This window comes from Macrosteles quadrilineatus, unplaced genomic scaffold (assembly GCF_028750875.1).
Source record: "Macrosteles quadrilineatus isolate MER2022 unplaced genomic scaffold, UCM_ALF_1.0 Scaffold_2__2_contigs__length_208266976, whole genome shotgun sequence".
Classification (NCBI taxonomy): domain Eukaryota; kingdom Metazoa; phylum Arthropoda; class Insecta; order Hemiptera; family Cicadellidae; genus Macrosteles; species Macrosteles quadrilineatus.
Window position 1 is genome coordinate 36,795,888 of NW_026542595.1, and position 22,302 is coordinate 36,818,189.

The following is a 22,302-nucleotide window of genomic DNA, read 5'->3' on the forward strand; positions in this document are numbered from 1 at the left end:
ACTGGTGTTGCCTTGGAATAGGCTACTGATGAAACATTGTTTCTTGATTGAATACTAAATGAAATATTGTCCTATTCAGGATGGAACAGTTCTTACAGGGAAATAACGTAGGCTAGGTGAAATCTAACTAGTCAATTACTCTGTTAAATTAAAATGCAAATAAAGTTCCATTTGTGGAGTTTATTTTTTCCAACGGAATTAATCGTTACATGCCTCAGAATGTTTTTTTTATATCGCTAAATCATCATCCTCAATATATTTTGGTTTGACAGCAAAGTTATATGTATTCTTTTCAAAATTAAATATTCAAGAACACGAAAAATAGCTTTAGAGAAAACCTGATGATACCGCTCCGAAGTAAGATATACGACAGCCAAAAGCTACCCTTAGGAACGAGATAAGCGGGGATTATGTCATTAATTATGCAGCCTGTCGCGAGAGACGTTCACCAGTATGATCTTGTGATTTATTATGGCAGAATATATCAGTTAGCATTTACATCTTCATCTCCCCGTTCCCAGTAGACGGTCCTAAAACTTACAATCTCTAAACGAACAATCATCCAAAGATATCCTAGTAACAAACAACTTGACATTTTCTTTAATCTCAATTACTTGAGAATATCCGGATAAAAGAAGTGCATATAAATATGGACTTTCCACAGGGTGCCATAAAACCAAGCATGACTTACAAAGATATCTGAAAATTTGAATGTATACCAAAATTACTGTTTGGATCTTCTGCTAGTCAATGGTTAGGACCTTAAATAGTACCTTAGGGTACATTTTAAATGAATAGTCAAAACTCTTTGGTCAAAATAAATGCCGGCCATTTACAAATAGTTCTATTTATTGCCAATGAGAACTAAAAATCTGTAATTTAAGACTTTCATACGCTATTAATATAACTGTAGTGTGTACGAGCAGCTGTAAACTAAATTAGAACAAATCGATGGTGGAAAAGGTAATATTAGAATAAGCCAGTTTCCTTAAAAAGTAATTTCCTTCATAGCTCTCTGAGAGGGCGGGATCGCGTCCAGTAAATAATGATAATATCTACTGAGCACATCGGTAAATCCTCCTGCTCACCTCTTGCTCGACAATTGAAACTCTTTCGCTTTAGTGTAATCATCGAGAGGTTAACTAAATCGTTGATAAAAAAATACTTCTACGTAACGTTTCAACTTATAACATCTTGCCGTACTTTATGCATGAAAAACAACTAAATTGTACACGTTATATAACAGATATGAATTACAATTTTTCTTTAGGTAATCAAACTATTATCAACGCTTAACAGAACCAGGATGAAAATGTGCAGGTGATACAAGAAAGTGACTAAACGAAAAGCTCCGTGTCTCCTGCACTGTCAAACCTGTCGGCGTTCCATAACTCTTGTGCAGGCGTTATAACGTCTAAATTTACGGCTTGATTGTATTGGCTTTGGGATATTGTGTCGCAGTTGTACTGCAGTTATTTATAATGGGATTGCGACCGGACTAAGAGTTATTTTTAAGAATTATATAAGATAAATTGAATTAAATAAGTAATTTTAGCACATCCATATATAAATCCCAAAGTACCCATGAACTTTTGAGAAAACTAACAAACAAGTCACAACCCCATAAACCATATACTTAAATAGTTCATCATGACAAGAAACCTTGCGTAAAACTATCCATTATTTTATGGCCCTTTAAGGTCGTAATTCATTTCTAAAGAGAACTTTCCATATACCTAATGCTAAAAATACCCCAGCTGCACCAATTTGTTTGTTATTCTTTCAATTTATTTACCTTATTAAAATCAGGTTTGATTATTTGTTTGTATTACTGTATTCTGTTTTGTTTATTTCAGCTTAACTTAACCAATCAATAGTTTTATTAATACTAATGAAGTCAAACGGGGTGAAGCCCGTGGGTAACAGCTAGTATAATTTAATAGGATTTCCACACCTGATAAGGTTTTTAATATATTTAGTGAGGGAGCGGTCTGTATTAAGAGCGTGTCCTTATTAAATGTCATTCGTGTGTGGGGATATTGCTCAAAAAGAGTTAACGTGTAACGATAAATGTGTACACTGTAGCTGAGTGGTTAAAGTGCTCAGGTCGCCCGTATGATCCTGAGATAAGTTAGGGGCTTTTTTGTTCGAAATTGGACCCAAGCTGTCGTGGCTCTTAGTCTGTAACAACTTCGAAAGGTTTCTCATTCCATTCTACACTCATATTTACACACCAAAATACACACCTTCACCATGGTTTGGTGACATCCCGGTCTCTGTTTCACATGAAGACTTATTGTTGAAAAATAAATGCCGGTTTTTAATATTGTTAGATTACTATAAGGCTACACAAAAATATTTGAAAGCTATCGTCTTGAAAAACAACATCCACAATATTTTATTGTAATTACATTGTTGTGAGAGCCCTAATTTAAAACGTGGTGTTGCTGCTCTTTAGCTTTTGCAAAGACAGATTTTTGTGCAAAAAGGGCTATACGTAGCTTGTATCTGCTTGACCTATCTCACAGCTGAAGTAAATCTCCGGATTCAAGCTCATAGGGAGGACTTGCGCTGTAGAAATCCTCCCCAGTAAACAGCAATGATGAGAGTGTTTGATTGTAGATTGTAATGGTAAGATCACAATCAATTTTATCTATGTGATGACGCCGTGACGCTCCAAGCCTAGAAGTAATGTACAAACGGTACTGGGATCAAGCCTAACGTCCTAGGATGAGGAGGCTGGGTCCAAGAAAACATATTTTGAGGTACTGGACATGGAGCACGCTTGATACAACACATACAACGATCACCTTTCACGTCGTCACTGTTTTGACCTCTCAGCGGTGACTACCCAAATCTTTATATCCACAAGTTTTTTTTTATTACAAATAAATTTATTATAATGAACCCAATTTTCCTAAAACAAAAAAAAACTACAATAAAATCTTACTATACTGAACACAGTATAGTAAGATTAACTGCTTCATTCAATTAATTTAGTCTAGGATCAAATCATTGAACTTCTCTCTTAAGTCCACTAAAACATTTCTTCAGTTCATTTGTTGATTGTTTTATCTCAGCTCGAGGTTGACATTGTAATTGCCTCATTACTTTAGTGGCGGCACTCTCACACCAGGGCGTGACTGTATCGTTGTCTGCTCACACAAGCAGGTCAAGTGACCTTGACTCTAATTGTAGGTCCATGCAGTGCACGTAATGACACTTCCGCTCACTTCCCACGCTTCGCCCCCCCCCTCCCCCCAAACTGTCAAAACACTCTGTGATTTATTAAAAAATAATATATCAAATATTGTGGGAAAAATATGTGCGACCTATTTGTCTCCCTAATTCTTACAGGAAACATTTTAAAACTATATGATTTTCGCAGATTTCCACATTTAAAAAGGCTATCATAACCACCAATGTAACGCAAACTAATAACTGCTCCTGTTTTATTTAGGATACCCAGTAGCTGTAAACAAAGATTGCTTAAACTTCTATACATAGTTCCTCTATAAAAACATTTATCATAATTTAATTCAGATTAAAAGACAAACAATCTTGTACACTTAAACCCTAAGCTAATCAAAAGATATATTACGTGGTTGATACAGAAAGCATATTAACATTTTACGTTATTAAGATTCTTCATAAAATTTGGTCAACGATCTTTATTATTTTTTTTTCAAACAACTTTTTGAAAACTTCAGACGAAAACCCTCAGTACCCCTAAGTCGAATGGTAAGTGCTCGCCTTCAAATCCAAAGTTTGCTGATTCAATTTTCTGAGTGGGATCGTTTCTGCACTTAGATCTAACAAAATGTCGCCGTTAGATAATAACAAAGCCATATCACGTCCCATTCCCTTAAAAGGTCACCTACAAGAACAAATGAAAGTCATAAATAAAACAAAATCTATCACGTAATCACTTAATGATCTACTGTATAAAGGTGTTATGAAAGGAAGGTGTACAATGGAGAGTTGGGTGGTGGTATTCTCAATTCATAAGGGCGCAGTTTGACACACATATCAGAGTAAAGACAAATAGGATATCCTTGCACTAGTGATGAGTGCATATTATATAAGTGATTATATGGCAATGGTGCCTCCATAGCAGCACCCGCTAAAATCATTAGAGATATTTCGTTACATAAATATCTCTAATAAAAAAAAAACTAATCGTACAGCTCAGGTTCCGTAATTGGCTATTCAACATGTTAATCAATATGAACGCGCTACGGTGGCCCACTCATAGTTACTTTTTAATCGACATTGAAATCTAATTACATTTTATGAAGGTGTTTTTCATAGTTCTAAAAAATGTTGATTAAATTTTAGCAAATTCAAAGAGAAATTTAGCTATCGACTCCATCCATTGTTAGTCTTTCCAACGAAAGTACAAAATGGTTTTCAAAAGAACCACGAAAAATAAATAATTTAAGTTACTATAAAATTTACAACGTTGCTCTACCTAACGTTTCGATTGATTTACTACAGTATCATCTTATGGTTTAAAACATTAGTGAGATCTTTCGAATATAGATTAGTCCGATTTAACTGCCTGATTACAGATCCCAACTGCACATAAAAACAAACACAACACACACTAATGCTAATACATATTGATATTTATAAAAACCTATTAGCATTCTGGTTATAGTGTAAAATGATTAATTAATTGTTCATTTTCTACTACTAACACACTAACAGAAAACAGTATTTAAATATCTTCGTTGCCAACACACAGCAACAGACTAATGAAATGTCAACGTCGTATGAATGCAAGTTTTATCAGAGTTCTGATAAGAGGAAATGAAAACATCAACCAATACAGTGACGTAACGAATCAGTCAACACTGAATAGAAGCTGTTTTGATTTGTGATTTTTCATTACGGGTTTTATGGATATATTTTAAATCCTCCTGTGTAAAAACACTTTAGAGCTTATCGATTTCCAACTCATACCATTGACTGCATCATTAATGCTGTGTATATAGTTAATACTTATATTTGTAAGTCTTACGATTTTTTCGGAATATTCTATAAATTGAAACTTGTTTACATGTATTTACTTCTAATTTCACATACATTAAAGGCTTAATGTTAGAGTAATACATTGAAAACTTATATTAATAAGATACACCTCCTTCCGGGGTGGGGATATTTAATCAGTTTGAAAATTTTAAAACGTAAAATCATTCATTAAACTTACGTACGATACATGAGTATGAAAGGATTTTAGAGAGTCACTATGGATTGTTTTAGTTATAATATGCAAGTTTGATGATCGCATCTTGTAATGTCATCTTTAATGACCCGACCCATTAAACCATTGTGATGGACGGTGATGGCTTTTTGATAATATTTTATGCAGTTTACGAGTATTATTATAAACATTTCATATATTAAAATTTAATCCTACTGTTTGTTCTGTCAGTAAATTTTCAAAACTAGATTTCAAAGACACTGTCTATGGGTTGGTACTTTTATTTGTTTATTAATTAAATATGGGATTTTAATAAAACCCATATTACTTTAATTTGGGAATTACAAATAAATAGTAAAAATAGACCTATTTTTAATATCAATAATCAATACGTAAATCAATATTATTTCTAAAAATATATGCAATAGGTCTAATACCTTTTATTGTAATTTGTATTCATTACAAGAACAATCAATAAACAACCCCCTCTTTTAATATTTTAATTTTATAAACCTTTTAGGTTAAGCTGCAAAACAGTATACGTTGCTATTTTGTATTTCAAGACTTGATGTATTAAACATTAACACATCTGTTAATGTGTGAAATCTTGAGTAAAAAAATGAAATACGAGTAGTTCATCATTATGATTATAATGCATTGCCACTACAAGAAGATATAAGAAAATACTTTCATAAATAACACAATATTGTAAGAATATTACCTTGTTTGTGTCTTGATCGTCGGGTGAAGAGATATTTTAAAACAATACACAACGTAGTCCCAAAAATTCAATAATGAAAATACGAAAGCAGGCACTAGCACAGACTTGACACACTTCGACTGTCCTGGTTGGCACGCACTGCCAATCTGACTCAGAATCCCAATAATCAGCTGACAGCGCCACTGCAGGCTTGCCAACCGAGTTCCGCAAACGCTAAATTTCCCTAAAACCAGCATTTATTTCATGACGATTTTCTGACTGTTGTATAATTATAGTCTAAATGGTACTCGACGATATCTTAGTTTGTAATTAGAAAATAATATATGTTTTTTATTTAATAAGTCATGTGCCTCTTATAACTAGTTGGGATTTTTTAACACGTGTAATGTAATATTTTCTTAAATATAATTTATCTAATGAGGTAAAAACAATGTTTTTTCCATTTTCGATAGTGATATTATAGAAAATTTGTAAAATCGTATATCTGTACAGTAGGAAATAAATATCTGCGATCTTTTTACTATGGCCAAATTTCTCCATAATCAAATCTGTTTCTTATAATTCAACCAAATAGCAAGTTTTCACGACACGAGTTAAGCAAACTACTATGATTATGTTAAATATTTAGTCTTGAATACAATAGTCTTAAATGTTGTTCTGTAGACGAATTAGATTGAGAATTAACTTCAAGCTCAACGTTAAATAAACTAAACCAACCAACTAAATAAAACGCAAGCTCTTTTGTCAACATTTAAAATTACTGAATCGCTAACTTTTATCCTTAATGCGGAGTTGACTTTTCGTTTTAGTTTCAGCTTTCAACTGGAAAACATTCTTTCCTGGCAGTGAATCATTCGTACAAATATTTGTTAATTGATTCACACGTTACACAATTATCAAGAGTAATACTTAAGGAATAGTACTTACTAGTAATAGTTAGTTTTTAATGTATAGGTAGGATAAGAACGGCAGACAATCTAATCAAACATTAAACATTGGAAAATCGGATTAACTGGACATTGATATTTGTGACTGGGTTTGTGTTAGTCGAGTGGATGTTTTTCAGTACGAGATAAACTGGTTCAGTTCCAGGCTTATCATAAACCATTCGAGAGGTTAAAACTGCTTCATCTAAAAACACTTGAGTTTCTCGTCTAATAAAATTCCACTGACTTTATGTAACAATTAAAGCAACTGAATGGTTTGTCTGACAAATAAAATAATACCATGACACAATGATCTACATATATGGTTTACACATCGGTTGCATCCGTTCGCCTAATGAGCATGATATAAACGTAATATTCACTTGATTTGCTTCCCTCGCATTGTTAAGTTTATTACTGATCTGTACAATAGTGAAATTGAAATGTCAAGATAAATAACAACCACTTTGTCCACAAACTACATGCTACAAGAGCTCGTTTTCTTTTGTTGCCTTGCTAAGTGCTACGTATATTACTCTTGGTAGGCGTCAATGTGTTGTGCTATTACAAAAACAATGTGTAGTGCTGGTCAATTCTTTGACTACACATTATTATGTTACATTGACAGGGTTTGCCTTTATTTTTGGGACATTTATAAAACTCCCTGTTTGTTCACCGCAGAAGTGCGGTCACTCTTAATGTTGATTTTATTAGCCTTATAATGAGCACTAGTTAGAATCACAATGTTTGTAAGACCAGGAAGATATCTCGAGTGCGTAACATAAGTAAATAAGAGCAAATTTAATTCAAAATGTGCGTACCTTGAAGGGTGGGCGTTGTGTTGAAAGTTGACCGTTTGTGTGTGTGTTAGAAACCAACCATCGGAACAATTTTAAATCTTTGGCACTAAATTTGTTAAATGAAAAAATTATATCTTTATTATACAATGAAATATCATACTGTGGTAATAGAACTATACTGCAACTAATCAGTTAAATGAGGATTGTTTTGTCTAAAAACTAAATTAAAAATATTGTTTCGATTAATTTAAATATAAATTTAAAAATAAATTTAAAAGATAAATAGAGGTCAGAGGCATGTCCCCGTTTTATCACTCATCTCATTTTAATCCAACTCTTAATCAAAAATCCCATTTTTTTGTATAAAATCCCACTTGTGGTAACACTGGACAGGCACTGCCATTACCATATAACAAAACCTCATGGGCCAAGAACCAGGCAACCCAAAGACAGAAAAGAAAATGCAATTGTGTATTATTTCTTAATCTGCTTTTACAGTTAAGTATTGCTGCCATAAACTCTGATTCATAATAAGTGCCTGCCACAGACCGCCTTAGAGTATCAGAAATAAATGCATTTGAATTTGAACACAAATGGGATAAAAATATTAGAGAGATTAAAGTTGGCAATGAGTAGTTAGAAATATGTTTCTCGATGATCAGACCCTTTACCAACAATCTTACCACAATTCAAATCCATAGAAGAGCCTGAAATTTCGAAAAACATAAAAAAAAGAATTATAAGGATAATGTTGCACTAAATAAAAACATAGTATACATAAATAAAAAAAATATCAACCGCATACATAACTTTTTTGTCATCTTGAGTTAGAATACTATAAATTTAGGTTAGCGGGAAAAAAATATTTGCCAAAAAGTACATGACACCACTAAATAGTCCACAAGATTTCCATTTGATATCTTCATATTTATTGAATACTGTTCTCTGTGGAGATGAACTGTTCAATACCAGCGTTGTCCTCACATTACACTGCAATGGCACTCTTCATACCACGCTAGGTAATTTGAAAGTTAAATTATAATCATATCTTACCCATGGCACAGTTCACGTTTTATTCTCTTTCGTTGGTTTATTAAAAAGTACTTAATCCGCTTGAATTATACTTGGAAAATAACATGCGAAAGCACTTTTTAAATCATAAAATTTATACTTCGGTGGTACTTTCATATTTTTACAGATTACTATCATTTTAACTATCAAATTATTCACAAAATTCTTCAGGTTCACAGAAATAAACATACCGTATAAAGGAAACGAAAAGTTAGTGATAACAGATTTCCAAGGTGTATCCTTGATATTTTTTTACAAAGTGATTAGTTTAAAGTAAAAGAAATGTAGTTTTGAGTAGGACGGCCAGAAAATAGTGACCCACACAACACATAACCCCGGTAGTATATAACAATTAACCAGCCCCATCTGCACGTATCTTTAGCCAGTTAAGGCTGAAACCTTTGCTCTTTGCTACATATACAAAAGTAAAACTTTGAGGATTTTACCAAGTATTAAACTTTCATCCTATAGTGTGCACATGCGAACTCCCTGTAAAATGCTGCGTTTGTTTCTTAGTTCAATCAAATAGAAAATGCTCGTGTTTTCTGTCTTTTTGCCTATGTGTTCTTTACCAATAAGAGCTACATGACATACAATAATTTTGTAAAAATATATGATATATGCATTTGTGAGGTAATTCTTTTTAAGGGATTTAAAATATATTAATTTTGACTGCTATTTTGAATTTGTTCACAGAAGAAATTTAATACTTGGTGTAAGTTTAGGTGCTAACCTTCATTACACATGTAATAAACTAGCAGTTAATCGTTAAATTTGTTACACAGTTATAGATATAATTTTAAAAGTAGCTGTCGACATAAAACCAACCATTTTAGACTCATAATTATTTAAGGTCAAAACAACTCCCTAAAAAGCCTTCTGAAAAAATGGTTAAAATGTTTCTGAATTTCATTTAAATATTTAAGTTATAAAATGCAGACATGGTTGACTATTTGTTACAGGGTTTCTGAAATACTAATTCTTGAAACAAAAAACACGCAGATAAAGGATAACCAATCGCGAAATCGCCGAATGATACTAAACATACTTCACTTGTATGTCTTTAAGTTGTTTTTTACGAAAATCTAATATTAAAATCATTTTTTTGTTTCAATGCTGCATCTTGTACAATGTACGTTTAAAGCTACATGTTTTTCCCCCTAATTAAATATTCTTTTATGTATTTCAAGTCAATAAACGTTGCTGCTTAAAAATCTTTGTTTCAGAATTTAAATTTAACGTATCACTTACGTTGCAGATGCAAAAGTTGATAGTCGATAAAAGACGATGTGCAGAAAGTGAGCTACGGATGAGACTTGGACCCTGTCGGGGAGCTTAGCGGTTATTAATTATCTTGTTGGAGACGTGATGATGGATCACTGTTTGTGGACCTACAATCTTCCCAACCTGCTTCCTCTTTAAACGGAACTTTCAACCAAGCACTATCGTCTATTTAGAATTTGAAATACTGAAACTATACTTAATGTCCAATATTGTATTTAAGTTTATAGTTTTGTTATATGCTTATCATGTAAGTCAAAATACTACACCATATGCATCACATATGCACCAAAAATATGTTTATTTGTATTATTTAATTTGTCATATTTTTATGGATTTCCATAAAAAAAATTGTATATACAGGGTGTCCGGTCATAAGTGTTAAATAAAATTGTGCATTAAACTACATGGTAATGGTGACAGAATGTCGCAAATTTAAGGTTCCCAACTTCAACAGTTAGAGAATAACAAATAAATTAAGATTTTTCAAAAATGTTTGTAGTTGTTGTGAAAAAGGTTATTTTACTCTATTAAAAATGCACTTACTGTCAGTTTCAATGTCATTTTCAGAATCCTCACAAAATTTTAAATAAATATAACACATAATCGTTGGGGTACGTAAAAATATTCTATTTAAAATTCTTCGTTAAACAAATTATTTTTATATCGACGAAAATGTAAATAACATACAGCAATTTATTTCTCGGTTGTTGAGTTCCGGAGAGGTTATCAAATATGACTAAAAACTTCCTTATTTAAAGGGCTTTACAATGATGTATAACAACACTTACCTACTGTCAAATCCATGGTGAATTTTACGCACTATTGTGAAAAATCACGGTCAAGCCAAAACAGATATTGTAAAAAATAATAAAATTTTACTTAATTTTTTATGAGCTGACCACTGATGATGAGGGTATGTATAATTTATGATTGACCAGACTACACTTCCATCAAACTAAATAGTTTTTTTAAGACTTTGAAAAATTTGTAATTAAAAAACACAACACATTAGTAAAAACATAATACACACTACAATTTAAATATGAAATGATAGTTAACCCATTAAACAAATCAATGACATACTTTGTCCGAAGCACAAATCACAGTTTGGGTGTAAAGTGCCCACCGTTTTCCCGCAAGCAGGCCCTAGCTCTTTTGCGGATTGCGCCAACTGTGAACTCATACGTCAATTTTTCCCTTACTTTCCCAGCAGCCTCAAAGATTCTCTCCCGTAACTCAACTTCAGAGTTTACAACAGTTGAGTAAACTAGACTTTTCATGTAACCCCAAACAAAAAAATCTAACGGGCTCAAGTCTGGAGATCGAGGAGGCCATGTCACACTTCCTCCACGTCCAATCCATGTCGGGTAGTTTTGGGATAGCCACAACCGAACGCTTTCAGTAAAATGTGGTGGAGCACCATCCTGCTGAAATATGATTTCAGCTCTTTGTTGAGGATCAATTTCATCCAACAACTGAGGTAGAGAGTGCTGAAGAAAATCTAGATATAAATCACCGTTCAGATTTCCTTCGAAGATATGAGGACCAATTAACCGATCTCCAATCACACCTGCCCACACGTTGATCCCAAACCTTTTTTGAAAAGAAGCTTCTCTGGAGGCTTTTGGATTTTCATTATTCCAAAGATGCATATTGTGAATATTTATCACACCTTCTCTGGTAAAACGGGATTCGTCAGTCCATAGTATTTTTTTAAGGAAGTGATATTCAACAATATCACGTTGAAGAAGCCAGCGGCAGAACTCCTTTCTGGATTCGAAGTCACGAGGCTCCAATCCTTGGACCTTTGTAAAATGATACGGATGGAAGTTATTGTCCTTTAACACTTTATGTACTTTCCACCGGGACATACTAGTTTCAAGGGCAAGCTGCCTAACACTAGTAGTAGGATTATCCATAACTCTCTGAATTACACCCTCTTCAGCTGCAACATCATGCACAGGTCCTACTTCTTTCTTCTTCTTCTCAACCGATCCTGTTTCCAGCAAACGTTGATGCACTCTAGTAAACACCTGAGTACTGGGGGTGGTGCGATCAGGATACCGATTCTGGTACTCTCTCTGAGCAGCCGACGCATTACCGTTACACAAACCATAAATAAAATGCATTTCAACATACTCCCGAATCGAAAAAGACATAGTTGACCGATCACTGTCCACATATGACTGATAGATCGTTTTAAAATATGACTGCTGGTTCGCTTTGTTTTCTTATCGCTTGGATAAAGTATTGTTATCAGTAAAATACCTGAATCTATTGACTAAATCCATTCAACAAAATTGAAATTCCGGGAGATAATTTAAATCTTATATGAAAATTATACGATAACCGTAACTTTATCACAAACACATTTTACTACTATGTTTCTTTTCTTAGCTGGGTAGTTATAAACAAAGCGTTGCATGCGAGAAAAAATACAAATTATTTGTTGCCTGCACTTAAATGTATTATTCTTCACAAAAAATTTTCTTTGCCCTACCATGTTTTTTCACAATAATGATCGAATTACATTAGGAAATTTGAAATACGGTAAAAACTATTATACACCATTGTAAAGCCCTTTAAATAAGGAAGTTTTTAGTCATATTTGATAACCTCGCCGGAACTCAACAACCGAGAAATAAATTGCTGAATGTTATTTACATTTTCGTCGATCTAAAAATAATTTGTTTAACGAAGAATTTTAAATAGAATATTTTTACGTACCCCAACGATTATGTTTTATATTTATTTAAAATTTTGTGAGGATTCTGAAAATGTCATTGAAATTGACGGTAAGTGCATTTTAAACAGAGTAAAATAACCTTTTTCACAACAACTACAATAATTTTTGAAAAATCTTAATTTATTTGTTATTCTCTAACTGTTGAAGTTGGGAACCTCAAATGTGCGACATTCTGTCACCATTACCATGTAGTTTAATGAAAAATTTTATTTAACACTTATGACCGGACACCCTGTATATATATATTCAATACCATAACTTTAAGGTTGCCTTATATGTGTTATTAAGATGTTTCATGTCTTTAGCAAAGACTAAAAAAATGCATAGAAATGCATAAATGTTTGAAATTCGAATAAATTGTGAAAAATCATAGGATGCAGTAGATTTTGATGACATAATGTGATTTGATCGAGTAAATTCTTTATTATTTACCAAACCTTTGCAAAATACATTGAATTTTCTTTTTGATTTTTATTGTGTTGCTCCCTATTCCATGTTTGAAAATAGAAGTAGACTGCAAACACTATAATAATTATACGACAAAATATTTTGTATTTGTTTAATGCCATGAATATTTTATTCACGGTTATTGGATTTGAAGTTCAAAACTAAGCCCGACTAATAACTGTCAGGTTGATGGACCAATTATCATCAGATATAATGAGTAGAACATGTTACGACCATCAGTATATACAGGCTAATTAAACAGTAACAAGCATAATATAGATTTAATTGATGCACATTCTCCACCATTAAACATTTAATCCAATCAGTTATATTTGCCTAATAGTTGGAAGCGTTGTTAATGGAAACAGTGGAACTTTATATTGTGACTAAACGTTTTCTTTTTTTTTTTTTTTCAATGACTGTAAAATTACAACTGTCTTGGAATTGTCCACGAGTTTCCAGATATTTTTATGTGTACCTGAAGTTACATCTGAATACAGTATTCTGGTGATGATTCTAGGTCAGAGGTCTGTTTGAGGAAAGACGTCGTTTGGGAGAAGGTTGTCTTGAATCGATAAATCCAACCGTTATCTGATCTAGAGTCTACATCTATCCACCGCCTGTCGTCCTGGTAATACTAACAGACTTTATAGTTTTGGAAAATCAACATCTGGAAATGTGATAGTGCTGCATAATTTTACTGCATGGGTTTCATTTTAATCCGTATATTTTCATACAATTCTGTATGCAAAGCGGAATCGTTTTCTATTACCAATATTCCGCTCTCCTAACCTTTGAAATGACAAATTAAATGTTGGTAAGTCTATGAAAACATCTCTTAAGTTCAAGATTAACGGCACGTTTGCTACTGTTGCTGGAATGCAATTTAGTATGTTTTATGGGGAATTGCAGTTACCCTAGGTTCTTCTGTTGGTGAATTAGGTAAATAAAATATTCTACTGCAAATTTGGCTAAATATTAGTTCCAAACGTTGGATTAGTGAACCAATATAATAACTTAGCATCATTTTGAAAATGAACATTTTAAAGCTTGTTTCTTACAATATCTAGCGTTCTACCACGAAGCTTAAGTGGATCCGGAGGTTTCTTTACTTATGTTGAGTCACTACATTGGTTTTTCCATATACATCATTTTATTTCAACACTATACCTCACATTTTGTTTTTAACCTAAGCTTTAATGATTTATTGTTTATTTTATATGTGTTTGTTTTTTCTCTCTTGATACTTAGGATAGCTTCTTTACAGTTGGGTAACATTTTCAATACAATTTTGATGAAATACAAGCTCCTGTGACAGGCCTTGTAGATGAATAGGGCAAGACTTCACATGTGAGGATGTTCTTGGATACGTCGGATAATTTATGTCCTTATTCGTAATGCTGCGCCATGCTATACGGAAACCCGGTTCCCATAAGTAAAAGTGTATAACGATATTTTCAAATACCAATACGAAGATTTTTTAAGTTATATCGTAAATACATTATGCATATAAACTCACAGTTGTCCATTTTGAAAAAAAAAATAAGCTTACTGTTAATTTGTATTCTTAAGATAAACCAATGAAGGAAGAAATAAATTTTGCATCCATATTTTTCTCTTTGTCAACAAATTAACAGAATGACTTTACTAAACAATCAGAATATTGTCTGGGTAGCCGTGTGGTGATAGTTTTTGCTTTCAAATCTGTCGCTTAAAAGGACGCTGGTTCGATTTAAAGCGATATCGACCAACTAGACCCAGAGTTGTCATTGATCTATTAATTAATTATGCTATGCATAAAAAAGGTTGGATCAGGGTTTGTACCGTTCCCTTCTAAAATAAGAACGTAAAAATGCCATTGGCGCAGTACATGGTACGAGTTTTTTTGTATTTTCTTATACAGTTAAAACGTTTATAAGTAAATTTAATCCCAATATAAATTCACATCAATATATTGCACATTCCTCTAATATTATTATCTTCTCTTCCAAGCTGGCTATACGTATTGTCTTTGAATGTTACCATGATAAACCCAGGTTATCCAATCTCGAAAAGTCGCAAAGCAGATATGTAAAGCAGTAAGAAAGCTCTTCTAATCTCAAGTGGTTGTTAGGAAAGTGCATAGTGCTGTAGTTCAGACCTGTTTTTAAAGTGCAGCTTACTCGAGTGCGGCAAAACATCTTGCACTAAGGGATTTTGTTTTATGGCATTTCAACGTAAGTGAATCTTTATAATTGTATCTTGTTTTTTTTTTATTCTTATCATGCTTTTTTTCTTATTATGTTCTTTGTTAGTTAAAGATGACTATTGTATATAGCTAGTTGGGGATTTTGTTGGTTGAGAAAAGTGAATATTGACGCAGACGTACGACACACTGTCTTTGGTATTAACAAATATCAAGACAAACTTATTGTAAAAGACAACATTATATTTTGTATTTTTTACATAGATTTTCATTTAAAACTGGCGTGATATATGTTAAGTATGGAAGTAAAATTATAAGAAATACCTTTAGATCCTAAAACAGAAGATCTATCCAGTTTTGGTAGAACAGGAACAAGATGAGCACAGAAGCGATGGCTCTGGCCAGAGTGATGAACATCGAAGGACCACAGATGAAAGATGATGTTGAAAAATAACTATTGTTGTGTAGTATGTAATTCGTCACTGATTTAAATTAAAACTCTTCTTCATTAATAAAAAGAAAGCAATTCACTACTCATGAATATTCTGGACTGTACACGAAAATTTACAACACATTTACTTTAAAATAAAATAAAAATATCTTCTTGAATCCTAGCTTGAAACTTGGTAATAGGGAATCAATATTTAAATGAGAAATAATGCACTTGCAGCGGTAAGAGGGAGAGAGATTTAAATATTCAATATAAACTTAACCAAAAGGTAAGCACTGTGTACTGTGATGTCATCATACCAGCTGTTGTATCCTTTCAATAACTGAACTAAACACTTGACTTGAATGTTAATACTACTTGATTAATTGTTTATATATGGTTGAATTATAGTGCATATGTTATTAAATAAATATTCTATTAATTGTCATTAGTTGAATTACTAAATATTTAAAAATATAATTGCAAGATCACTACAATTTTGATAGGCATTGCGTCATATCGAAGCTGGCAAGACACACACAATTGACAATAACCTTAGTCAAATGCATTTTAACGAGATGTTTTACTAAACCGGGCTTAATTGAGATATTGTATAATACTGCTTGTTTTCAATATCATTTCGATATGGAGTTGGTTTGATGAAAGACACTGTTAATTTTAAGCATAGTTCAAATTCTAACCTATAAAATTCTCAGAAAATCGAGTGACGAACTAGCAATGGTCCATATATTAACAAACACTGTTGTGTTAACAAGACCCTAACATAATAATATAACATGTTAAACTGGAACCCAGAATATGTATTGAAATATCAGTAAACATTAGTATGTCAAATGCGCCTTTCAATAGCTATCAGCTTTAATTGATTGCTACTCTCGTTAATATGTATGAGGCTTCACTCGAAATAATGGCGGTCACATGATAGCGTTAAGCCACCACTGGTAATTGAGGGACTACAGACAAAAGGGTATGTTAAATTGTTTTCCAGTTACCTATTGAAAAGAGAAACTGTTATTTAAGCATGTAAAATAAAGTATTATACAATTTAAGGTTACATACAGATTTACAATGGAGACTCAGACTTTGTTACGTAAACAAAGCCGTTACAGAATATTCTTGATCGAGTTGTGAAGCAGGTCTATCGTTTTGCACAAAACACAGAACTGCTGATTTAGCAAATCCAGGATATCCCAGGATCCAGCCGAGGAGACTCCTTGACAGACAACTATTAATTTCAGTCTGCTGAAGTGACAGGTGATTAATGGTTCCAAGTTACTGTTTTGTTAATTTCCCGTTGTAACCTATAGTTAGAACGTGTCTAAAATTTTAAGCGGAATTAATTAAAATACACACATTTGTTCGTGTTATTCTTAACTAGCACATTCTGTGTGTTACTAGAACATGCGTTGTAGTTTAAAAATGGCATCCTACTTAATAGGCGTATTAACTACAAAATAAGATCTTGCAAATTATTTCTATTTGCTTTAAAATTTTGGAGGAAGATTAGTTTAAAGTATATTTTTTGTGTTACAATGAACTGGAACTCTCTTAAATATACAAGTATATTGTTCGTAGATTTACAACCTAAATCACATTTGAATTGAATTGAAAAATTGAATTTTAAAGGCTTATTACTAAAAAAACTTACAAAATATCCTTTCCTGTTAGTTACAAACTCGACTGATAAAATACCATTATTACAAAAACTGAAGCAAGAAATAAAAGGTCTAGGATGATTAATTCAGGTCAGAGATTGTCTAGACAAATGTAGGATTTCAATTCTTTGTTCTCAGATTCCATTGTTTTATTCTCATTTCATTCGGTGGGATTAGGCTAAAATAGTTTCAGACTAATATCGTAGTATATTGTCGTTTTAGTATATTGTTATTAAAAACATTTTATATTCTTGAACGTATGCTGTTTCATAACTAACACTTTTAGATTAGTATTAGAGAAATTAATCATTATGTCAGCTTTGAATATAATATCGATTAGTTTATTTTGGTTATTGTTGACAGCCTGCCACGGGAGATAATTTAAATACGCGCGTACATTCAGCACTTCAGGCACTTGCTTTGCTCATACTTGTGATAGAACATCCAGAAGTAAGAGCAAGGAAAAGACAATTATTTACTATCTGGTTTACAACCCGAAACCCCACACCACAGCTACATGACGCAAACTCTTTCGTTCACCTTTTCATCCTCAATATAACACTCATTGACCAACATAAGAAGGAAGTTGTAGGGGCATGCCTACTGGTAGCATCGGAGAATCATTATACTTATTCTCAGTCACTTTTCCCTGGTCAGTTATCGGCCAGGTTCCATCAGGTTACCCTGTAGAGACTTGCAGGAGTGTTCGTATTCACCGCTACCAGCACCTTATGAGGGAATCTATATTCTTTAATTAGCTACATGTGTATATCTAAACTATTACATTTTTTTCAATCCCGACCAAAAACTTCACATTTACAAATCAGTAGATCAAACATAACAAAAAAGTAAAAAATTTTAACTGTTTGTAAACTAATAAACTAAATAATTGTTGTAACAGTTTTAGTACATGAGCTGAAAAATATATACACGAAAAAGTGTAAATTCAGTACGTCACTGGAACGAATCCAAAGAGGTTAAATCGTAGTTTTATCAAATAGTTATGGGATCATGCTAAATCATTTAACATCAAATGCATTTTCCTGGTTCATGTTGAGTGATTAATACCGCTAAACCAATGGCACTTTTAGTTCTGAAATTGAATCTATCACTGACTGTGTATTTATTAGTTTAGCCTGCCTCAGAGGCCACTTTAAACTATTGGCATTGCAGTAACATTAATTTATAAAACCAATTGTTCCTATGATTAATTAATTTTAATTCATTACAAGTATAAGTGGTTTATTAATTTTACCACTAGAACGACCCTTAGTTATTCCTTTGTATAAGGGCTAAGACATATGATTTAAACGGACTAGGCAAAGCTTAGGACAGGAAATTACCTGGGATTGAAAACCTACTTTTTTACTTGGGATTAACAATATTTTATTCGTATTCTTCTAAAAAGTCATAATTTTACCAAATTAATCAGATTTTAAGCAATTATTACCATTACGAGTCCTTTTAACATTAATTTGATTCCAAGCTCAGATAGTTGAGCCCAGTTTCGACCATAACGAGCTATTGACTTAATACTGGGTCGAAACGGTAAATATGATAATGAAGTTGTTTGGTATATTGTCGAAATATCGTGAAGTTGGGAAAATGTACTCCGCTACACGGGTCTTCTCGATCATTTTGAGGCCTCGGATTCGCCTCGTTAACGTAAGTTTTACTTTGGCCATTGTGATAAAAATAACAATTTCTAGAAGTTAAATCATAGTTTTCTTACCAGAATATGATGAATGGATGTATGGAAATAAACCTTCGTATTTTAAAACATAGGTAGTACTAACAGGATGGCTAAAGAAGATAAAATTAAGAAAAGTACTACATTTACTGTATATGATTTTATTATTTGATGTATATACTTATTCACATAAAATTATATTTAATTTTATTATGATCCCAAACATATTATATTTTCCTTATGTTAACCAGTAGGGAAGTACAGTAAAAGTGGAGAGGCCCTAAGGCTACAATGTAAGTAAGAGATGAGGCTATTTCATTTATTGGATGAAAGCATTTGGCCACTAGTGACCCATAGATTTTTATCTCTAGCGGCAACGCCAAAGAAAAATAAGGCCAAATGGTTCTTCGGACGATTTAGATCAACTTCCTCAAAACAATTTTGCGCTTTAACACTTTATTATCACTTTTCTTACAGCTGAATCCCTGTTTTTGAAGAGAATTTATCCGACCGCATTTTTAATATTGTTGCAAAGTATTTTATCTTACTATGTAATGAAAAAAGGTTGTAGCATGGGTTACGATGAGATGATTTCTATGATAAGTTAACTAAATTAGGGAATATTTTTAGATTTGCGTTCTTTATTTATTGGAAATATATTGTGTTGTATATTTTTTACATTTTATATAGAAAAAATATACATATTTTTTATTTTAACGACACAAGTGTGATAAATCTGTTTTTAGTTATACTATTTATTATAACTTAACGCAAACTTTTACGTAAATGTTACGCAATGTTAAACATTGAGATCACTGATAGCCTCAGGGCATTGATGTAAGCGGGATGGTCAACTTTCACAACGTCCTTACGACGCGCTAGTCAGTATGGTTATACACAGCGGACACAAAACCGTAGGTCTCTTACTCTCAATCAGTTCTCTATTGCCCACTATGCGCTAGTTTTTGTTTACAAAATTTATTTCTATTAAAATCAGCAGTTTTTACTGTTTAACAATACAAATGTAAACATAAATATGCATTAGCCAGCTTTGTTGTTTTTGTAAAAGAAGTTGATATTTGTTTTAGATTGCAATAAAAGTTTACTGTACAATGAGCATAACCTTGGACTTGAACTTCTGATTTTTAACGATGTTATGTATTAGGTTTGCTAAAGCTTGATTCCTTTGATTTTTCTATTAATATAATTTTAATTACGGAGTAATAGTATTGATTTAATTGAGGTGTGTTATTAGTATTAGTATTTATGCGTCTGGATGAAAAGTATCCCTCATAACTCGTACTAAAAATAATTTTTCGACTTTTACTTCAATAATTATTCCCGTCCTCAACTTTGCCAAATACGTGAAATTAGCCCTATGAGGCAACAGGCTACAATTATACGCTGGCGTCCGGGACGCTAGCGGGACATTTAATCAAATGGGGGCCATTATACTAGGGGTGCCAGCATCGGATGCCAAAAAAAACCACCGGACGCTTGATTTTGTGCCTCCTAGCCGGGATGCTGAAATTCGAGCGTTCGACTTTTTGCCTCCCGAGATGCACAGAATCGGGTGTGGGGCATTGGTTCAAATGTGGCGCATTATACTGACGGCTAGCATCCGAGACGCTCTCTTTGGACATGTGCCCGAATATAGGGAATACGCTATTAGCATAGGTCTCATGGTAAGACCTGGACCCGGGACCGATTTACTTTTTTCGATTTGATGTCCCCAGAGGCCAAAAACACCATCAATTCATATAGATTTAAATATTATATATCTGTCCTTAAACGCGAAACTTGAGTAATCTTTGTCAGATTTTGATGAAATTAGGTTAAAGGTGTAGGGCGGTATAAACTTGAATGAGATCGCGAACAAGCATAAACAGATCATGGGAAGGGTGTTTTATGGTTTATGGAGGTAAAAAAGGATTTTGCCATTTTTGACCCATAAAAAGATTTCCCAAATTCTCTCCAGACAATTTTAATGAGCCTAAAAACAAATAGTTTAGTATATTAAAGTGTTTTGATGGTTGTTAGTGTATAGAGAAAAAAAATTAAATTACAAATGTCCATTTTATTCTTATAGAAAATATTGTTAACTGTTATAATTTGCTTGTATATGGATATATTTTTATAAAACTTGGCAAATTTTTTTATACTAAGCTATTAATATTTTACTAAAGACACACATTTTGCTAACTTGTTAACTTAGATTATTTCAAGCTATCTGTTGTATCAGCTGTTTTCTTTGTTGCATTGTCGTCAAACTGGATTAGTCTCACTGAAGCAGAAAACCTAGGTACTCGTGAAACCTAATTTTATTTAAATAGATACAAAAAAAAAAACATTGAAATAAAATGGTAGTCTGAGAGGCTTGCAACCCAACCCAAATCGATCATTTTCGGCTCGAAGTGGGACGCTAGTCTCTCGGACGCCAGCATCCCGTCCTAATGAGAAAATTACACTTTTGGTTCCAGTAAAGCAATGAACTTATTCCACATTTTATGAAAATTGTCCATAAGAATAGAATATATTTATAGATATAGACTTAAATATATATACTACTTTTCCCCTACCCATAACTTGTTTTTTAATAGCAAGGTACCCGCCCTTGTGACATATCAAATGAAAAATAAATTTCATCAAACATTTTCTTTTTTCATGCTCTTTCATTTGATATGTCACAAGGGGTACTTTACTATTGAAAAAAATTAAGTTCCGGGGAAGGGGGTGGAGAAATATCTCGCAAATTTATGAACCGATTTTCAATTTTTTTTTCATCAAACATTTTCTTTTTTCATGCTCTTTCATTTGATATGTCACAAGGGGTACCTTGCTATTTAAAAAAAAAATAAGTTAGGGTCAGGGGGGAAAGGGGGGGGAATGTGAATGTAACGTTGAATTCAAAACAATTGGGCCCCTACGTCAATAGATGATTCCCGCAAACTGCATATTTCTATCTATTGCGGTTTTTACATAAATAAAGATGCAAGTTATAAAAAAAAAACATTACCCAACTATGTGGTAGGATTATTTATCATATATCTAAAACTTCACCATAGATTATTTATTCTAAATCTATGTCAATGATTATGAAATATATTTTTCTTCCCCTAG

The 22,302-nt window shown here is 32.7% G+C and overlaps 1 protein-coding gene across 3 annotated transcripts in view; it reads right to left on the reverse strand.

Moving 5' to 3' along the window:
• LOC128985943 (complexin) overlaps positions 1 to 22,302 on the reverse strand; it is a 590,501-nt gene that overhangs the window by 242,882 nt on the left and 325,317 nt on the right. Inside the window, exon 1 of one of the 3 annotated variants that reach the window (XM_054405943.1) lies at positions 5,928 to 6,060. The exons of the other annotated variants lie outside the window; for them this stretch is intronic. The gene's annotated coding sequence lies outside the window, so the exon portion shown is untranslated. Of the gene's footprint in view, positions 1 to 5,927; positions 6,061 to 22,302 lie in introns of those variants that run through there. 3 annotated transcript variants of the gene reach the window in all.